Source organism: Crocodylus porosus, unplaced genomic scaffold (assembly GCF_001723895.1).
Source record: "Crocodylus porosus isolate Cpor-Errol unplaced genomic scaffold, CroPor_comp1, whole genome shotgun sequence".
Classification (NCBI taxonomy): Eukaryota; Metazoa; Chordata; order Crocodylia; family Crocodylidae; genus Crocodylus; species Crocodylus porosus.
The window spans coordinates 45,783,097-45,805,157 of NW_017728943.1; the positions used below are offsets into that span (position 1 = coordinate 45,783,097).

The window sequence follows — 22,061 nt, forward strand, 5'->3', positions numbered from 1 at the left end:
GAATTACAGCTCTTTGTTAAGCGCCTCATGTCACCGCCAGGGCTCGGGTTACTCCGGCCCGGAGAGCAGAGCGCTTCTCCCGCCTCGCACAAGCCCTTGGTGCCCCGAGCAGCCGGCTAGTCGGGCTAATAAAGGATCCCGCATCAACCCGGAGAACCTCCTCCATGCCTGTGCCCTTACTAGGGTGGCCAGGCCTCCAGGACTGGAGATCCATCTCCAGGAGGCTGGTAAGAAGCATCCGGGAGAGAAATGATAAGGCAATTTGTTAAAATAAATATTTATATGTTGCATCTGGTTTATACAATAGGCCAGGAAGTTTTACAACATTGGCAATGCGTAGGGGGTGCACCCCCTGAAACAAGCACAGCCAACAATGCCGGCAGCACCTATGGGCAGTTGCCCCTCACCATCCCTCCCCTCCCCAACTGCCAGCAGTGCCTGCAGGGGTCCCCACTCACCACCCTCTCCCCCCCCCATTACATCTGTGGGTGGTCACTGACTGCCAGTCAGCACTCACCCTCCACCCTCACCACCACCAACATGACTGCAACCACCTGTAGGAGCTCCCCACTGGCCACCATCACCTGCAAGCAGTCACCGTGCCCCACCCCAGCCTCTGGGGGCACAGGTTATTCATGATTTAAAATATATATTTTTTAATTTTCCATATTCAAAACCAAATGAGCCAAAACAAATTCCAAATCCAGGAGTCAGTCCAGAACCATAAGTGGCCCTACTACCACCAAACATCCTCCCGTCCCCATCTGGGGCTTCAGATGTTCCCAAAACCTTTGGCAGGTATCCTACCTGCAGCCCCACGCCCAGAGGCTTGCGGTTTGGATGCCCCATGTTTTGCTTGCCCTCAACCATAAGGCCCCTGGGGCAAGCCAAGGAGAAGTCTCCCCTTTCCATAAAGTCCAGCAGCTAAGCGGGAGGTTATTATCTTAGCAGGTACTATCCCCGTGCCGGGAAAGCAGTCTTCCCCAGTGTGGCTAGGAAGACTGCCTTCATGGTCACGGTGTTTCCCTTGCCACGTAAGCATAGATTACATTTGATCTGAGCCTTCAAGAGGCTGAGAAGCAATTTAAAACGTAATAGTCATGTGCATTTGCCTTCCTGACAAAGTCTATGCACCATAATCCATAACCATTATACACAAGTACATGGGCATGTTCATGTTGTGTGTTGCAAGCAGTTGGACATTCCAAAAACCTCCCAGAATAGATTCAAACAGAGTTGGCACTCCTAGTGCTTACACCAACATGGCTACAATCACCACTCCTTCAGTGTTTAGCACTGGGCCTTCCACATACAGGCTTACCAGGGCTGGGGGTGAGTGAAACCCCTTGTAAAAACACCCCAGAAGCACCAAGCCACGTTGAAATCCCTGGCAGAAACACCCCTGAAGCAACAAACCCTCTCCATTCCATCTATTCATTCCTTTCCTTGAAGGTCTCCTCTGCATTTTGCAATGGGAGGTCCCTTCTCCCAGCTGCCTGCTTATATACTGAGAGACTAATTGTTCTCCATAGCATATGCACCTGAAGTGCAACAGAAGCACTTCCTATTTTTCACATCAAGCCAGGGGTGTCTTGTTGCCTGGTTTGGAGCCTCTGGACACTGCCAGAATATAAGTGACAGAACAAGGAGGAATGGTCTCAAGTTGCAGGAAGGGGAGTTGAGATTGGATATTAGGAAAAATTCTCTCATTAGGAGTGGTGAAGCACTGGAACAGGTCACCCAGAGAGGTGGTGGGATCTACATCGTTGGAGGTGTTTGAGGCCCGGCTTGATAAAGACCCTGGCTGGGATGATCTAGTTGGGGATGGTCCTGCTTTGAGCAAGGGGTGGGACTAGATCAGTGTTTCTCAACTGGTGAGTCACGACCCAAAAGTGGATCACAAGAATATTTGAAAGGGTCACAAGGAAGTCCCAGAAAAACCTGCAAAAGCATGGGATTCCCCTTGCAGGCTGGCAGCATTCCAGCCTGCAAGCACTACTTTTGGAGGCAGGCATACATGCATCTGTGCGCACAACTGCACATGGCCAGCATACAGGCAATGCCAGGGCATAGGAGCAGCCCCAGCCGCTGGACGCAGGGAAGCCTTTGGGGAGCAGAAGATGAAAGTCTAGGGGACTGTCTGGACAGGGTGTGTCTGTCTGTGTCTGTGCTGAGGACAGAGGCCAGACACCGGGCAGAGGCTGGCAAGGGGAGCAGTGAGGAGAAGGCACCTGGCCCTTCAGTGGGGGCAGTTCTTCACAGTGGGCAGCTGCGTGCTGGGGCAGGTGGCACAGGGCTGGTGCCCATACACACAGGGACCCACACTCACTGCTCACACTGGCCCAAGCAGGATGGGAGCAGCTGGAGGCCCCATCTGGCAGGGCTGGGGGAAGGGCAGGGGACTGCGGATTGGGAGTGAGGGACACCAGCATGGTCTGGGAGGGCTGGCAGGGTAACTTGCGGGTGAGGGGCACCAGCAGAGCCAGGGGACTGTGGCTTGGGGGTAAGGGGCACCAACAGGGGACTTTGGGTCAGGCGCTGGCAGGGCCAGGGGGGTATGGGTTGAGACAAGCCATCAATTTTGGCAAATGGGTCCCAGAACAAAAAAGGTTGAGAAGCACTGGACTACATGACCTCCTGAGCTCCCTTCTAACTCTCCCTCATTTTCTATTATTCTATAAGTGAATAACAATAAACATGGAAGAAAGAGCATTTCTCAAAGCCCAATGATCATGGATAGTATTAGATATGGTGTATCAGCTTTCCTTCAGCAGCAGTCTTCTCACGGCCATCACCTCTCTCTACTAGAAAGTTGCAGCCCTCAGTTCCAATGCCAAATTCCCCACAGGCATTCCCATGTTTCCCTGTTTTTAAAAAATAATGCTGATGATGTTCACTCAAGCGTTTTTTTTTAATTTCTTGCCTTTCCAAATTCCTTTCCCTCCTCCTCTCACACCCATCCCTTGTTTAGCATTTTGAAATGTTGCCTTTGTTTTGCTTCTGCCGTTTTACAAGTTTTTAGTCATGCAGTAAATGCGAGAACACATTCTGTAGGAGAAAACCCACCTACTCCCACAGACTTTGTGAAGCCCTAGTTCTCCTCCCAATCAGCCATAACAGATGCACCTGTGAACAAATGCCCAGTGGTCTGATCCTGAACAGTGCTATATACCCACAGACTTCCACAGGAGCGATGTTCATCAGCCCCTTGCAAGAAAACCTCAAAGTGAGGTTTCCAAAAGCACCCACATTAGTCCAACTGAAAGTTCATGTGCTCCCCAGGTCCTGGCTACATTTAAAAGTTTCACTGACAGTTTTCTGGCATAGTCAAACTGGCAAAGTGCTTTTAGATTAGGCACTGTTACAGCAGTAATACATCAAACTACTGATCTAAGTAGAGCTTATTTTGGCAAAGCAAAATATAAAGGCAGACATAGATGATCTTGTATTGGAGTAACTGAACCTACAGCAGAGGTTATACTGCTGAGCAGTTATCTGGGCTGGAGGGCCACTTAAGCAGTTTCGGTGAGCTGCTGCAAGCTTACTGGTCCTACCCAGCCCCAAGCCATCCACCCTGCACCCACCACTGAGGGCACTGGACCCCCGTGGGCAGGATAGGATACGGCCACAAGTGGGTAAGGAACACCATCCAGGAGCTGGATGGGTTGTCAGGGCTGGGGTCACAGGGTGGTAACAGTGTGGGTGTAGCTCAGGACACACCCATGATCTGCTCCCCACTCTGCCCTTGACCCAAGCCCTGTGCTATCCACACTATGCAATCCCATGCCCAGCTTGCCTGTCCTGCTCCGCAAGCAGGTGGATGCTACTTCCCGCCTACCCACACCCCCATCCCATCTGCCTGGCCAAGCATGCCCTGCCCACATGGGTCCTGGGCTGGTCTCCATGCAAGCCTCAGTGCTTTTAAATATCTTGCCCTTTGCCTTCTGAGAACCATGTACGCTTGTAGCACCACATACTAGATTTGAATGGGATTAATCAATGTCTATAAATAAGTAAGTGTTAGGTATGTAAACTAATATAAGTATAAAGAATTTTGGGTTTAGGGAATAAACTGCCCGTGAGGGCTAGGAAAGTCTATTTATCTAACCTGAAGTATTGCATGAATGAAGGTTTACATATTCATGCAATGGGGCTATAGCAACAGTGCCAGGAAAGCTGCATCTTCTTCAAAAGCTCTGGGACGCTGCTGGAGGAAAGACACCATAACTTGACAGAGCAATGCTCTGCTACCACTAAGACCAATACTGCATTCCTGCTAAAACCTTTGCCTGAGCTGTACAGCCAGCCAGCCACATCTGAAATGTACACAAAGCTGTATGAAATGCACACAGTGTAGTGGCAACCATCTGATCTCACGTGCAGGGAAGGAGGAGAAATGAAAGTGTGTATTCCACAGGAGAAGAATTAACGATAACAAAGTGTGAAATCACAAGATGGGTTGGGGCTGTGAAATCTGTAACTAGAGCTGATCTTTCCCGAAGTTCAAGGAGGTCTGTTCCCACTATACGTGTACAGGCCTGTCTTCACCTCAACTATTTTTTTTTTCTTACACTTTTTCCTTCTACAATAATTTACCTGTTGGCTGCAAAGTCTGACCAATACATTACACTTGCACAAAAACCTTTCCCACAGTCTAAAAGCAAATGCGTACACCCCTGGGCCTATCAACTCAATTATAGCCCCACCTTTGACAAACAGGTGTTGCTATGCAAACCTAGACTGCTATACCAAAGTTCAATACTGATAAGAGAACAGGGACATATTTAAAAATGAAGACAATTACTTGAGTAATACTGTTGAAACCAGAAACAATTAGAAACAAAAGTGCAAATGTAAATTCCTGATTGTCTCCTGTGGGGCTCAGTTCTGAGTTTGTTAAATTTCACCTGAATTTCATCCCTGGAATACCCCCGAGGTTGTAGTGGATGAAACATTCTTGTCTCATGGGCCCTGGTTAGTGATTAGAATGTGATAATGTCTGCAGTATACTAAATAAGTTGCTAAATCATCATCTGTGAAGAGCCCTTATGGCCTGTATTTTTCCCCAGTGGTGGTAATGATATTGTGTTAATGTAAATGCCTTATGTATTGATTTTTTTTTTGTTCTCCTGTTCAGGGTATTTATCTTTCTGTAAACTTCTTGGGGGGAAAAAAAAAATTAAAGTCTTTCATAGTAAGATGTGTTTTCCAGGCCAAAACAATCTAGATTTCACTGAATTTGGTTTCATATCATGCCCTTCACTGCTACCTCAAGGTAGCTAAAAACCCAGGACAAAGGATGCAATATTCCAAGTGCTCAGCTACTGGGTTTCAGGTAGGTCAGACTGTGAAAAGGAAACAGGTGTTCCCTAATGAAGATGTACTCTAGCTTCCCTTTACAAGTCAAGGTCCGGATCTCAGTCTATCCAACGCCAGATAAGGTGAAATTGCCTAAAAAAGCAGAAATTGCAGCAGATATAGAGCAATACACGTTCTACGGTACCTCTTCCTAAGCACCAACTCAAGGAGGGGGTCTGCTGGAAGTGGAAGGAGGCCTGTAGTTCTAAACAGTTTGTTTCATTAAGTTAATATGTGAATGTGTTATGGAAAAATACACTAGTACTTTCTGGAGGACTAACTGGACTTCATTTACTTAAAATTTTGCCCTCACTCCTCTTGCCATGCAAGTTGCCAGGTGGGCAGTCTGGTAAGTCTTTGAGTGATGTACATGATAGATTAATAAACATATTAGCTGTTTGGATGGCACTGATCACTGGGTGCCACTGAGTCAGCTGCGGAAGTATTATTTATGCTCCACTAGGTTCAATGCATATATATATATTTACAGGCTCCATTTAGCACTTCAGTGATAAAGCAACAGAAAGTGAGAAGCAAATGTATTCTGTCTGTATTTCTGAGGCTCTATACCAGATGGAGCAAGATTTCTCACAACTGGAAATTGTGCCAGTTCCCAATTTTGCTCTAGTAATAGAAACCCTAATACATTAATTTGCTCTTGACTCCAAAATTAGCTAGTCTAGTACTTGTTTACTGCTGTTATATGGCAATACACTGAATCCACCACAAGGCTAGCATGTGCACCAAGCCTTTGGATTGCTTCTCATTTTCAGATTTTTCAACAGTTGTTCATTTTAACTGAACAAAAATTCTTAGCAATACTAATTCTGTGGTATATTATAGAGGGGAACTAATAACTTCACAATTAATGTTAAAAACAACTTCTGAGTACAGGCCCAGTTTTAACGCAAAATCAAATCCAACTGAGCTGAAATTCTGCATATCAGAGCTCATCACGATTTGAGGTTTTTGTGCGATATATGGAGCAAATGGCATGTTGAGTTTCAGATGCAACAGGTTTCTTAAATGACAACTTCATTTCTTTACAGATCCTCCTTACAATCTTCCAGGCAGCATCCTTCATAAACAAATCGACCCACACTTAAAATTTCATTTCCCCTTTTCACAAGCAGTAATAACTTGGGCATCTTCATTGTTCTTAAAGGTACTAAGTAAACATGGGGGATTATCCACTTAGCCACACATATATATGCAGCATGGATCAGTTTGGATGTACACTGTAAACTGCACACGGCCCAACTGAAGCTTTACAAAACCTCATGATGGACAGAACAGTTGTCACCCCATGCTGATGACAAAGGGGTAGAAATGACAGAGACAGGAAGCTATCCAGAACACAAGTTCCAGACCTACATAGCTTTCATGACATGCCACTGTTCCAGTGTAAGGTCTGTAAAGAATCCGGTCCCGAAATAAATCTTAAACTTTAAAAAAATATAAGGAAATTCCCAGTGCTACCTCCGAGTTATGGTTGAAGAAATGTCTCATTTCCTTCACCCAAAAAATAAAAAACCCTTTACGGGAACAGCTGATGTTCTTTCCATAAAAGTAGAAAAAATTAATATTCCAAATTAAGTTTCTATTTCAAGTTTTTCTTCACAAACTACCCACAAAGCTGCATGCATGATTAATATTACTCAAACAATTGTAACTCTGCCCCATTTGTGCCAGCTTCAAAACAACCAGAAATTCTATGCCAACTGTTAAGGATCTGAATAAAATGTTAATATTTTGGTGGTCACTAATGAGATTAACTAGTATGAGGGACACCTAAGGGTTCAGAAAAATGATCTAGTTCTCCCATCTTTAAAAATTATGTACAGGTTTCCTTCGATTTATGCTGTACATATGTTCCCAGAGAACAGTACATAAATCAAATTTGCATAAAGTGAACCCACTTTACTATGCATCAAATAGGGATAGGTTCCCATGGAGGTGAGGGATGGAGGGAGGGAGGCTGGGACTACAGAAGGGGTGGGGGGAGGGGTGCTACTCCCAGGGATACACAAGGCAGCAAAGCAGAGGAAACAGAGCAGCGCTCACTCCAGCCACGGCTGCAGCGACCCCAAGAGCGGCTGGTGCCAGCTGCCTGCAGCCACTGGGCTGCTCCGTGCTCCGCCTGTCCCCACTCACCTGCTGCACCATCCCTGGTGCAGACAGCTGGTGTCAGCTGCTCCCGGGGCTGGGGTGAGTGGGGCCACGGCCCTTTGCCCTCCCTCCATAGACTTACCTGCTTGGGCAGGAAGGCATCTATGCTGATAGCATAAGAGTGAATTTACCTCGCATATAATAAATTATGGGTCTAAACATGCTCACCAAATAAGCGCGAATTCACATATAAAGAACTCACATACGTCGAGGGAAACCTGTACTCAGTTTCAATTGCATTATTCAAGAACACCGCTAATGCATAAGGCACCCCTAGCTATTCTAAAACCATAAAACATACGCATTTTTTCTCCCCTCATCCTGTGAAATAAACCAGTAAAATCATAAGTTAGTAAAAGGCAATTACCATTGTAGAGGGGAGCAGTATGCAAGCTAGAGCTTACAGTAATTACAGATTTCTAGTTAATCATCATCCCTTGTCTTTCCTTTCCACTCATGTTTGCCCTTGTAAATTCCCTCCTTGCTACCTACTTAGCTAGGTAATGATAACAAGGGTGATTTGTTAATTTAAAATGCCATGCCAGTCACATAACAGTTCCTACTCTCCCTAAAAGGGTAAAGATTTAACCTATTCAGCATAACAGCAACAAACCATTGCATCTGGGCCAGATTTGATCCCACTGACTTTATGGGTATTACTTCAGGTTTAAACCAGTGTAACCAAGAGTAGAAGCTAGCTGCATACATTCTAAAGTAGTAGATGTTTTGGCCAAAGTAATAATTTTTGGAATGCAATATCTAAAAAATAACTATGCATCTTATATTTTAAACTATTTGTAGCATTAAAACTTTAACTCTCTTATAAATTTTGTATCATAGGCAAGGCAGCAGGAACAGAAAAAAATCAGATGCGTACCATCTTAAAATCAGTGCACTGACTTAATTCCCTCTCTCTCCTTCTGCAGGTAACAGTAGTAAGATACTATAACCAACAAATTCATTTCACAGCAAACATGTCATTTTCATAAATATCTATCATATGAAAACAAAATAAATACAAATGCATATTTGTCCATTCAGCTCCAAGGTTAGTATTTAGGCTTAAAATACATATTATTTTTTTATTTAGAATCATTCTCCTAGCAACTAATCCTCACCTACTTTGCTTTACATCAAAATCTGAAGGGTTTTTTTTTATTCTGTGACTGGTCCTACACCACTGAAGTCAGTATATGTTTCTTGTAAGAGTTAAGCTAATTTTCCTCTGTATTTTTCTAGGAAAACATTACATGGCAGACGAATGCTGGTTCATTGAGAAGTCTTGCTATACAGTACTTCTACTTGCTTACAATTCTCTGTTTGTCCTAATAATGCTATTGTAAATAGATGTTTTTAAATCATCTGAAGACGCAAGGATTTGATTTTTGTTGAGATACGCTTTCTTCTTTTCTCTTTTCTTCACATTTATCATTTATAAAACTAATTACATTTCTAGTCCCTGGTTGTGCTACTTTTATTACAACTGAGAAGCATTTGTCTTTCTTTACTTGTCTATGGTACTTGCTAGTTGCAGCCCAGTCTAAGACTCCTAGGCTTGCCATACACATTTTGATTAAATAAGAACAATAAAACTCAGCCATCTCTGTGCTTCTTGTCTTATTTGCCCTGGTTTCTTTAGTAGAAATTCAACTCTGACCAATCTGCAGTTGAACCCATTCCTGCAAAAACACCCCATGTTAGTGTTCAATGTTAAGTATGTATGTATTTACTTTTAAAATGTAAGTCCTTGTGTGTCCTTTGAAGGTCCCTACACTTGTCCATTCTCATGAATGTTGGCATTTGCAATTGGGAAATCCAGGGATCTAAAATGCACCACTTCTGTTTTCCCAAAAGTCATCCTGCCATTTGCTTTGGTATCACTCTATATCTATGCTGGTACCCCTAAAACTTCACCATGAGCGTCAGACACACACTTTACCCTGTACACTCAAAATGACCATGCAAACTTTAGAGATGAAGTCCAGGCCAGTCACACAAAGCTCTTGCAAACCTTTTGACAAATCTAACCTATCAGCTTCCTAGAGAAATCAGGACAGTTCTGCCAGATTTTAGGTTTTGCATTGTTAAGAGTTTATGAAGCTCCAAATGTTGGTGGAGAGTTGAGGTTATCATTGTAGCAGCACCTTCTCAGCACTGGCAGTAGTGGAAGACATGCTGGAATGGCTGTTAGGTATGTAAACCCACTGATGGGTTAAAAAACACATGGTCAGTAATCCTACTGAAATCCCATCATGCTTTTATGAACTACATCACATTCACTCTGTCTATGCAGGCAAAGAAACACATCTAGAGAGTTACTAGCACTCTACACTTTCATGTAAGTTCAGCTTGTAGACAAACCAGAGTTCTGTGGGGCTGCTTTATTTACCACCTTTTGATAAGCAATCCCAGGCAAATGCAACCTTAGTGAAACACCATTAAAATTCCGGAAGTTACATCAGGGATAAATTTGGTTTACTGTTTATTCAAGCTGCTTGAAAACTCAAGACATCGATACCCTGTCCCCATCCTCCCACAAAGAACCCTTCCCCCAAACATAAGAATTCTCCTTTTTTCTCCTGTGGAATTTTGGAATGAGAATGCTTCATGCAACTCTGAATTATCTGCAGGAAAAATGTGAAATTGATTTTTGAGAGCTAGAAAAAAATGGAAATTTTTGTAAATCCAATTAAATGAATGCTGAGGGTGAATCCAACTAAACTGAGGGTGAACCCAACTAAATGAATGCTGTGTGGTTTTGGATGGGGGGGGGGAGGGGAGGAAAGTGGTCAACCTTTTCCCAGTAGCAACTGTTTTCTGAGATTTCCTTAATTTTTGAACCATTACAGAGCAATGAAATTACAGCATTTTAATTCTTCCTTCTGTTGTTCTGTGAATGTTAGAAGCTGCAGAAGGTTTGAAACTGCTGCCCTATGCCATTTTCCCCTTCCATTGCAATGCAAAGCAAGCCACAGTTTGAACCTTAGGGATTATATAAAACACAACAGTTTTACTCTTTCGCAACTGAATTCCAAATATCCACAGTTCCCACAGAGGACAGGAAAAGATGCACACTGCTGTATCATAACTACATGCTTCAGGCATAGGAGTCAGCTTCAGTTTCTACCTGCTCCTGTATAAAATGGAAACTAGCTGGAGAGGGTGGGAACACAGAAGTGAAAGATGTTATTTCTTCCAGCCTCTCCCACCTATCCACTCCTATTCAGTGTATACAGAGTATATTGTGCTTACTGTTTGACATACATTACACTTCCTGATGATTACCAGCCAGTGCTCAGCAAGAAACAATATATGCCTTCATGTTTAGCCAGTGACCAGGGACACTTGGAATTACAGGAGCTCTGGGCCTACGTACCAAAATATTTAAAATGGGTACTATGCAGCTCTTCTGCCAAAGCTCTGGCAGAAACTACAGTGCAGGCTGCACTGACCCTACAGTATACTCAAAATGAAATACTGGAGAAAAGGGAGAAATCAGGTAGGGAAAAAATCATTTTGTTGGATGTTGTTTAGTCCCAAATGCAGCAACTGCCACTGGAAAGGATGGTTTTAATGCCAACATAAATTAAACTTCCATTTCCTTATTTTCTAAAACCTTCTTCTCTGTCTGTAATTTGAGAACTGTCTATCATTCCAATAATATCTAGTGATGTGCTAGAAGTGCTGTAGCAATTAGATAGCCCAAATTTACCTGTAAAACTTTGCAAGTGGGTAACTGCATATAGGTATGGGTATGTGTGCCTGCATGTGTACAAATCTCAGCCTTAATTTTTCTTCCCCAGTGGATTGCTCTTAACTCTTCCTTCTAAGAGCTCCTCTGTTTCAGCCTCTATCTGCATCTTAAAAAACAACTTCAACCCTTCTTGCATCCTGGATGGAGGTTAAAGCAGTCACCTGCTAATATGCACCAGCAGCAACTGCATCTTTATGGCTCCAACACCCACACTTGGATTACCCAATGGAGAAGTTCTGCATTCTTATGAGGGGGCCTATAGAACTACCTCCATGCTACAGATGGATTTTCACCATCTGCTCTATTTCTCCCATCTTCATTCCTACTCCCACACTCCTTTTACTTCATCAGCTTCATCTCCTCCACCCCTCTTCTCAGGGCAACCTAGGCTTACATGCATCCACGCTACTACCTCACAGGAGTTAAATTTGTGGTTTCAAGGGGTGCTTTAGTCACTAATCCTTCCCCACTAGAAAAGCTCTGAGGTTAGTAGACATTAAGAAACATTTAAAAAAAACCCTGTATTGAATTTCATTTTGCAATATATTCTGGTGGATGCTATTTATACAATAAGGAGTGCTTCTATGCAGTATCCAAGCAACAAATAAAAAGGAGAGTTGCAAAGCATATTGCAGAAATAGCTAAATAAATACAGAAATCTGGCTAGTTAGAAGCTAAGAGAGACAAGAGAACACTCTCTTCTGCATACGTACACAATGCAGATAGATTTCTTTTCAGTCAGAGGTTCAGGACCGGATTTTGATCTGCACACAGCACTATGCGCTAAATTCATATCTGATGGAGGTTACAGATACATGACTAATTTCATAGATTTCATAGATATTAGGGCTGGAAGGGACCTCGGAAGATCATCGAGTCCAGCCCCCCGCCCAAAGGCCAGGATATCAGCTGGGGTCATAGGATCCCAGCAAGATAAGCATCCAATTTGCTCTTGAAGGTGTTCAATGTAGGTGCTTGAACCACCTCCGATGGCAGGTTGTTCTAGACCTTGGGGGCTCAGACAGTAAAGAAATTCTTCCTTATGTCCAGCCTGAAACGGTCTTGCAGGAGTTTGTGACCATTTGACCTCGTCATCCCTTGGGGCGCTCTGGTGAACAAACTTTCCCCCAGATACTGGTGGTCACCCCTGATAAACTTATAGGTGGCCATCAGATCACCCCTGAGCCTGCGCTTTTCCAAGCTAAAGAGCCTCATGGTTCTCAGCCTGTCATCGTAAGGTCTGTTTTCCTTTATTACAATAAATTTCCAATTTATTGGCACCTGGGCAACTCTCAACAGCAGTAGCAAAAAAACCCCCACAAAACCCCTTATTCCCTTAAGCCATGATTGAGGAAAGCATTTAAGTTAGGCAAGAACCTGCTATATAGACACCTAAAATGGTCATAGCAACAACAAAGTGGTACATAACAGATAAGATCAGCACAGAAAATGACACTTTACACCAGCTGATGGTCTGACCTCGGTCTTCTTCTAACATAGATTCAGAGCCCTCCTATAGCCTGTGTGTCAGCTCTGTTCCCTCTAATACAAGCTACACAGTGCTTTAGCTATGTGTCTGGCAAGCATCACTGTTGTCCTCTATGAAAAGTTTTTTACCGTGAGCGCTCTTATCTTCTTGTCTGAGCACTTGGGATGGCAGTATTTTACTCTCCTTTATAAATTAATAGGGTTTCTTAGGGTGCTATCTGTTACTGGACCAACTATGTAGTTGGAATAAAGTTATACAAGGCTTTTAAATGGAAGACATTCTTCCATTTTTCCATTTCTGGACCACCAGGGCTACATCACTCTTACACTGTCAGAAATTAGTATCACCTTACTGCTTTCAAGAGTCTTTCCCTGCTCCAATTAATGCAGAAAGCTACAGTGCACTTAACGCTACAAAAAAGCAACCAAAAGCACATCCCTCTGCAGTGTTCTGCTGTCTTCAAATGCCAGGGGATTTAGGGGTAATGAAAACAAAGCTAGATAGAACCATACTCCACCAATTACAGAGAAAAGGTACAATTCTCCTCTCAGCTATTTTGGTGTAAATCAGGACTCACTCTGTTGATGTCAGTGCAGTTAACACAGATTAAAAACCAGCATGAGAGTTTTGGAATCAGATCCTTTTTTTATTGGTTTCCCTGTTGTGTCATAGGAATTTAATGTGTAAGAGCAACAACAAAAAGATGCATCATCTGTATACATTCTCTTTGTGAGAAGATGGTCTCTGGTACATTACTAATGAGCAGCTTTGCCACTAGCATAGTGGAGCCAAATAGGAAGGAATCAGGTTCAGGAAATGAGGAAAACAAATCAGAATTGCACATTAATTTATAGGGAGAACAGCAACCAATAGTAAAACATATGCATCCCTTATCTTTCTCACTTTGCTAGCAAAAATCATATTACCCTTTTAAGAAAGGTCTTTCTGTTAAGAAGACCAAAAGAAGCAACCTCTGGATTCCAATTTTGCAATGCTTATTCCTGCAAGCCATTCTCTCTCACATAATTAATCCCATTGATTTCAGCAAGCTGCAGAACTGCAATAATTGGGAAATGAGTTTCTACCACCATTCCTCATACTGAGGAGTACTTTTGTTCACGAGGGTAAAGCAATACTGAAATAATGGCACTATACATAGAGTGAGAAACTATTCAACATGACTTAGGAAGGAAGGATCCGGCTCAGTTTAGGTTGAGTACAGCCATTTATTACTGCTGCAAGTTTCCCTTACAGCACGGAAAGTCACTTTTATACAGTCTTCAGTACCTGAGCAGATCTTAAGATTCCAGCTGACTAAACACACAACAAAAAAAGATTAATCTGCTAAGTCAGTGCTGAACATTTTGTGTTTCTATTTAGTATCAAGTGAATCCTTCAAATGTCTTTCATACCCAGCCTCCATTTGTCTTTTCAGCCCTAAGTGCTTCTACATTATTTAGAAGCATCCATATACTGCAAGATCTACTTCCCTTAAATGCTTCTTGGGAAAATCAATTCATTTATTTTTATTAAAGTCCCACAGATCTCAACTATTGTGGGTTTGTAAAACAGATTAATATTAGTGATTTCTTTTAAATAAAAAAATGAGCTTTTCTGGTTTTGCTGTGGCACCAAATTTTATATCATTTCTCTGTATTATCTGACTGACTCTGAACATTATTTTAAATGGGTTTTTTTTTAATGTGTACTTATATTGAAGTAGCAGGAACCTTTGTACAAGGTTAAACAACAAGGGCAAACAAATATGTCTAAAAATAATGCACATACCACAAAGAAGGTCTATCTTTTTCATTCTTGGTCTGGAGTTGATTCATTGTTAAAGGAAAAGGCCATAGGTAGTTATCTGGGAACTCTGTGGACAAACACAACTGCTCCAAAGTCAGGTTTGAAGCCAGAGAGCTCATGTTCTATATAGCACCATCTCTGGTATGACTTTCTCTGTTCTCTAACCCTGAAAAGCATGAGTTACCAACTTTAAAAAGAAAGATGCATAAATAGGATAAATTCCTTCACAACTCCATTAACTATCCATTTGCTTGTGGATATGATTCTACTTGTTGACTATGAGCTACAAGCCCAGAGGTTTACTTGAAAGACTGCTCATCTACCCATGCGCTGCAAGGCTGCAGATAAGCGCATTCCTAACGAAGCTCTTGATCATGAAAGTCTCTCCCTTGGTGGTCTTTACAGTTTTTAAGCATAGAGAGGTAGTATGGTAGATCTGCATCTCAGACTGATGATGTAAGATATACATAGAGCATAAGCTTTTGTGAACTTGAGCTCAGCTTCATCAGATGTTGTGAAAGGACAGACAGCAAGTAATTTGAATACAAAAGGTGGGAAAGGAGGGAGAAGAAGGGAGGTGAGGGACAGGGCAGGGTTGCAGGGGCAGCAAACAAGAAAAGACCCCGTAGGTACAAAGAGGTCACACAAGTTAACCCAGGTAGCAGGATTAGAATCTGTAGTCCCAGTTTAAACCATACTTAACAGAATACAGTCTGTGGGTAATTTCTTATCCCACAATTTCCCATTCAAATAGGTTTATAAAATTTTGCTGCCCAGAACAGCAATCTTAAGGTCCACGTTGGAATGTCCAGAGGGGCTGAAGTGCTCTGACACAGGGCTTTGTTTCTTTTTGAAGCTGATGTCAGATCAATGTTCACTCATTCTAACATGTAGATATTGCCTTGTTTGTCTAATGTAGACAGCAGATTACTAAATTGTGGGGTGAAGTGCACACTCCCAAGGGTAGGGAATGATTGCAGGCAGACCTGGACAGGTTAGAAAAGTGGCAGAACACAACAGGATGCAGTACAACAAGGACAAGTGCAGAGTGCTGCACCTAGGGTGCAAAAATATCCAGCACACCTACTGGCTGGGAAATGACCCTCTCAGCAGCACAGAAGCAGAAAGAGATCTCAGAGTTCTTTAATCACATTCAGTTTTGAAAAATGGAGTGACGTGCTTTTCTTCACCCAACTCAAAAGAATGTCTTAACCGTTAAGCTACTGTATGCATCAGCACAAGGTGTCTAGAAAAAAAAAAGGTAGCAAAAAACAATGCTGAACTTCCATATAAAGCTTTCTGAAGAGCCCTATCAGCAAAGGTGGTCTGTAGCAAATCTTGTTAGTTAACTGTCCTCAGTAAAAGAAATATAATGCTAGAGAATTCTTGAACACTAAACCCTTGTGGACTGTTAGAGACCAGTTAGAATTACCAGGTCTTCTTGCTATACCTTTCAAAGAACCTTAAAGGACACGGATAGGTGAAAGATAATTTACAAAGCAAGGATCAGTTGCTCTCTTCTCATATCAGCTGCAGGGTGCCTTAGACATGACTGGAAGCAAATCTGAGCGTATGTGTCTTCATATCTACTTTCTCATTGAAAACAGATTTTCCAATATTATTCTTTTACCTACTAGATGAATTGTTCTCCTGAAATCTGGCTATGAACCAAAAATTACCTTCCCAATTTATTTTTCTACCTTAGTATCATAGTACTTAGGGATGGAAGGGACCTAAACAGATCATCAGGTCCGACCCCCTGCCCCAGGCAGGAGCAGGTGCCGGGGTCATATCACCCCAGCCAAATATCTGTCCAGCCTCCTCTTGAAGACCCCCAAGGGAGGAGAGAGTACCAACTCACTTGGGAGCCCATTCAAGAGCCTGGCAGCCCCAACTATAAAGTAATGTCTCCTGATGCCTGAACCTTCTCTCTAATAATTTGTGGCTGTTATTCCTAGTAACCCTGGGTAGTGCCCGGGGGAACAGAGCCTCCCCCAGTTCCCACTGGTCCCTCCTGGTGAGTTTGTAAACAGCCTCCAGATCTCCTCTCAGCCTTCTCTTGCAGAGGCTGAATAGGTTCAGGCCCTTTAGCATCTCTTCATAGGGCCTGCCCCACTGTCCCTTGACCATGCGAGTGGCCCTCCTCTGGACACTCTCAATGCTAGCTACATCCCTCTTGAAGTGCGGCGCCCAGAACTTGATGCAGTACTCCAACTGTGACCTGACCAGTGCCTCATAGGAAGGGAAGGATCACCTCCCTGGACCTGCTTGTGATGCATCTGTAGATGCACAACAAGGTAAGGTTAGCCTTACTGACCGCTTCCTCACATTGACAGATCATGTTCATCACATGAACATGGTACCTTCTGAACCAATTGTTTATTTTTGGCTTTTTATATTAGACATACCACTTTAACAAAGGCAGCTAGACTTCAGGGGAAAGATACCTATTCCTTCACAATCTTTCAGGGTATAGTTTTAAATTGTGGCCACCACCCACAGAACTTACTTGTAGACTATTAAAAACAATTCCTGCCTTACCCAATAGGGGTTTTTTGGGGTTTTTTTTTACACTGGAGAGACCTACCCTTGAACAACAATCAAATTGAGTTCAAAAGAAGATAGAGAATCAAGAAGTTTCAACTTTATCAAAAGGTATGTGTTACAACACACTGTATGATGTAGATAAATGGTTTTTGCACCAGCAGGAGTACTCATAATGGGGAAACTGTGCACAAAGCCCAGGGAACTCTCAGTGGAAAGCCTCCTGTTAACTCCTGTTAACCTGAGTGGTCAGTGGATCAGAACATTGAAAGATTCTGGATGGACAAAGAAGACCTGATATATTTCTCTTCTCTTTCAGGCCTCTATTGTGATAGAAATTACATTCTCTGCCACCACTGACTCTTCATACCCATCACTGGAGATGGGGCCCAGACCATTTAGGGCTGGGCTATATACCTCAGAGAATGCCTTCTTTTCTTTTGTTGCATTGCGATCTGAGAGCAAATTCCATCTGTGCACCAAGTTCATCACATGGACAGTCATCTTCAGTAACTGCTTCTCAGCTTTGGATCTCCCTCCTCCTTAAGCCCCATCATAGCCCAAGCATGGACATTTTACAGAAGCACTGTTAGACATTCTTATTTGGGTAGACTTTTAGCAGGTACAGTTAAGATTTGGGGTACTGATTAAGGAATTGCTTCATCATTTATCATTTTATTTAATATTGTCTCCATTTTTATGACTTGACTTTTTTTGCAAGCTGCTCAGAGTCAGACCAGGAAAAGCATCCATCCTGCTACGCTTGGTATGGGCTATGATCCTTGCCATCTTTCCTCTTCTTTATCATGTCCTGCAGCAATGGCAATGACTGACTCAGCCAACAGACCTGCTAGTCAGTAAATACACCCTCTGCAAACACTGCAGAAATGCAAGAGTGAAATGGAGTTAATATTTACTAGACTAAAAGTGGTGGCACAGATGGCCAGATTTATAGATTCCTGGATTTTAAAGCTTGAACAGTTCTTCAGGAGCATGTACTGTGATCTCCTTCCTTCACACTCCCCCACATCTGGGCCGCTGCTGCTTGCTCTTTATGATTCTCCGGGGCCCATTCTCTCCCAGGCTCTGGGTAGGGATTATTCAAGTTCCCCAATTCCTAGGGTTACCATACATCTGGGTTTTCGCAGACATGTCCTCTTTTTTGGTCCCGTCTGGGCAGGTTTTTAATTAAAATGCGAGCGAATGTCCACGATTTTGCTCTGCCTCTGCTTTCCCAGGCTGGCTGCTTGGGGCTGAGAGCAGTGGGCAAGGTGCGCACGTGTGTGTGAGGGGCACTGGCAGGCCTGGGGGGGGCAGCGGGCTGTGAACTGGGAATGAGGGACAGAGGCAGGCTGCCGCCCCCTACAATCATATGCCCCTCCCCACTGTTCTCCCTCCCAGGTGTCCTCTTTTTTGATACTGGAAATATGGTGACCCTACCAACTCCTTTTTCAAAGTAAAAGTGAGCTCTGTGCAGCAGGCACTTTGACAATACATTCAGTCAACACTGTTGTGCCATAAACATATAAACATCCACCACAATAGAGCAGGACAAACTGTTAATAAGTACAGTCACGGAAACATTTCTGGGCACGTGGGAAACAAGTGGTTAGGACATCTATATGCTTGTTTTGTCCCACCACAAATCTTTTTGAGTTGCCACAAGGCAATGTCTGTTTGCAGCCTCAGCAATTCAAGCATTTGGCTCAATACCTTATGGCTGAGCTGGAGTATGTGTGTCAGAAGAAGAGTCCACTTAGATTTCAAAATGCCAGAAGATAGAGATTCCCCTGCATTCCCTTGTATTTGGCTGTAATGGTTAATTACCTAACGTGTTAAGAATCTGAAGCTGCCTCTGTGCCTTGGGAGGTTGTAAGACAGCCCAAGAGGCAGAGAAGCAGAAGATGCGTATCAGTTGCTGTCTGCAGTACTAGTTCAGACAGTAACTATAATCTTATATTGGAAATAAAAATGTGTCCTTTCCCCCTATTTTTGTGTTAAGAGGAGGATTTTATGGAATGCTGAAGCAGTGAAGACATTGAGCCAACACGCTGCATCACAAAGTACTCACAATGCCAACAGTAAAACACAGAGCCAAATGCGAAAATTACAGTTCTACAGAATGGCTATAAAATCTATAAAATTCAACTGCAGGTGAATAGTTAAATATAGCTCTATATCAAATCTACATCAAGGCTCTCCTCTTTTAAACTGGTGCCTTTTTAGGTTACCTAAATAATTTAAGCACTTCTCTTGTATTATATATCCTTTAAGTGATTGTTTCGCGTTTATTATTTATTGCTCAAATGGGAAGCAATCTAGCTCCCATAGAAGTCAACAGGACAGCTGATTTCAGTAGCTGGATCAACAACCTATCTCATGCCAGTGTTGCTTGCAAAAGAAACACTATTGCATTTAATGAAGAGAAGTAAAATATCAAGAGGATCTTAACTTGGTAACAGTAAGATGCTATTTAACCTTGAGTCATTTCAACTTTTAAAGGGCTCTTGGCTTGATTCTGATCTCACTTTACAAAGGCTGCATTACTGATGTCATATCACTGATGTGAGTGAAGTTACTGCTGACTTGTACAGCAGCAGAATCAGGCCTCATATTTTGATTTTTAATTTACTAAAAAGGAACCTCATCATATTAGGTCAGACATTTTGCTCATGATCCCAAATTCACATTGGGCTGATGCAGGTCTCTTGAAAACAGAAAAATTTTAAAACATTTAGATTAGTTTCCAATTGTTCAGCCCTTCCCAGAATATGCTACTTTATTAAACAGGGTAAGTGACATGAGGAAGAGCAAAAAGGTCTGACCTAGATTTACCTACACTGACAATTCTGTTCACCTGTCACACTGGTCCAAGCCTAATCCTATGCAATGCGTGCAACCTTTGTAAACCCTCCACTCCCACTGACTTCATTAAGAGGAGCATGGAAGCTCAGCACATCAGCGGCCTAACTCAAGAGTCCAGTCAGCTACATGATAGCAGGTAGCATTCCTGCCTCATGAATGTTAATTTAATAAGGAAACAGTATAAAATAAATCACAATTATTTTCTTTATCATTGTTCTTATAATCCAAGTTTCAGTAACCAGAAAGCTCTATACATTCTGAGGCTGTTTTCCCTGCTCGCAGTGTCCCACATGACTGAGGCATTTTGTTCAGAGATCAAGAATGTGGGCATGCTACTATGGGATTCGGGAAATCATTTACAGAGTGCATAAAAATTACTTTGCAGTACAGTGCCACAGATAGGACAGGACATGACATCATCTCCTTGCTACTCAAACATACTTGGTTAATGTGCAGCTTCTAATGCATACCAAACAAAGGAAGATCAAGTCAAATACCATCTGAATGTTGAGCAGAATGCTGTTAGACAGGGCATGGCATATATATTCAGAAAGGTTACTTCTTTAGATAAATTTAACACCTTTGTCATAACTCAGTACCAAAAATGATAGAGCTTTCTACACTTAAAGATACTTTCAGTAATTTAAAGCTTGTATTTTTAAGTCTTGCCAGGAGGACGGCTTGGAAAACAGAAAAGTTTATGGTGTCCCTTAAATTCCTTGAGGATCTAGAAATTAGTCATGTTGGCAGAATTATAAGTTTTATAATCACAAATCAAAGCAACTTGAAAATTATGCCAAAATTTTAAAAAGAACTTGTGAGGTTCGTAGCTGATTTATACAACTCAAGAAGTTTTGATTTTGAGATTTATTTTGATAACAGACTACACAAAATATTGCTTTAAACACAATCAAAAATGGTCTTCTAAATGAGAAGGGCATGTGAATAGCACATCAGAGACCACCTGCCTTGTAAGAAATTTAAACGCTGGGTTATGAGTTGCACTTCAAAACAGTTTATTCAGAAAGTCAGTAAGAAAGCTAAATTTTCTATGAGACTATGAGAGAGGCAGAGATTTTTGTGGGTGATACGTTTTATTGAACCAACTGCATGGCTGGGATAGACTTAGACATATTTTTAATGTAAAGCATTTTTCATCAAAGCAGCAGACACAACAACAATTAAAAACAGTGTGGAGGTCTGTGAAACTGGAGAAGAGAAATTTTCTCAGGGATAACAGATGAACAATTAAAGATAGCTTGATTAGTGGGAGATCAAGACATTTCAAAAGCTAAGAGCATCATTATTACCTGTACTGTGAAGAACAATTTTCAAGAATCAGGTAGATCATAATATGTCATAAAGTCAATATCAGTGTTTGATCCTTGGTTCTTACAAACCAGACACACATTTGCCTGCGGGGAGGGGGCAAGGGAGGAGAAAGGGGTAAATCTTAAACCAGGTTCCACCATTTTTAAACCAGCCTATGTGGGCTAAACCTTTGTTCTCTGTTACAGGTATAGACTGGTTTCCAGTTGCTTAAACTGGTAAAAATGTAATGTCTGTACCTGGTTTTAGTATCCAGCCAGCTTATGGATTTCTGTTCCCAGGATCACCTTTTGAAGCAATTGGTAGCTTTCCCTTTAGCACAAGGATAGCAAGATCAGAAAGGGAATGGTTGTTCTGAGAAAAATGTGCTCCTCCTGGGGTCTGTATGTCACTATCCTTTCTATTTTTTCTGTATGAGTTTATTCTGCTGTGTAGTTGCTGTTTAGTTTCACCCACGTGGTTACCATTAGGGCATCTGGTACACTGGATCAGATGCATCACATTTTAGGAAAGGCATGGATTCTGCTGGGTTCACTGTGGAGGGTGATGTAGCAGTGGAGAGGTGTTGACAGATTTTGCATCTATTGTTAAGGCAAGGCTGCACTCCATTTTGTGCCTGCTGACCAGTAAGGAGTCTGTTTCTCATCATGAGTGGGACAGGCTTAGGGGGCTGCTTGAAAACCAGCATAGTTTCATAGTTTCTAGGGTCGGAAGGGACCTGAGCAGATCATCTAGTCCAACCCCCTG

The 22,061-nt window shown here is 42.5% G+C and overlaps 1 protein-coding gene across 1 annotated transcript in view; it reads right to left on the reverse strand.

Annotated features, from left to right (window-relative positions):
• The window catches only part of SPTBN1 (spectrin beta, non-erythrocytic 1), a 135,820-nt gene that overhangs the window by 111,464 nt on the left and 2,295 nt on the right, over positions 1-22,061 (reverse strand). The window lies entirely within an intron of this gene.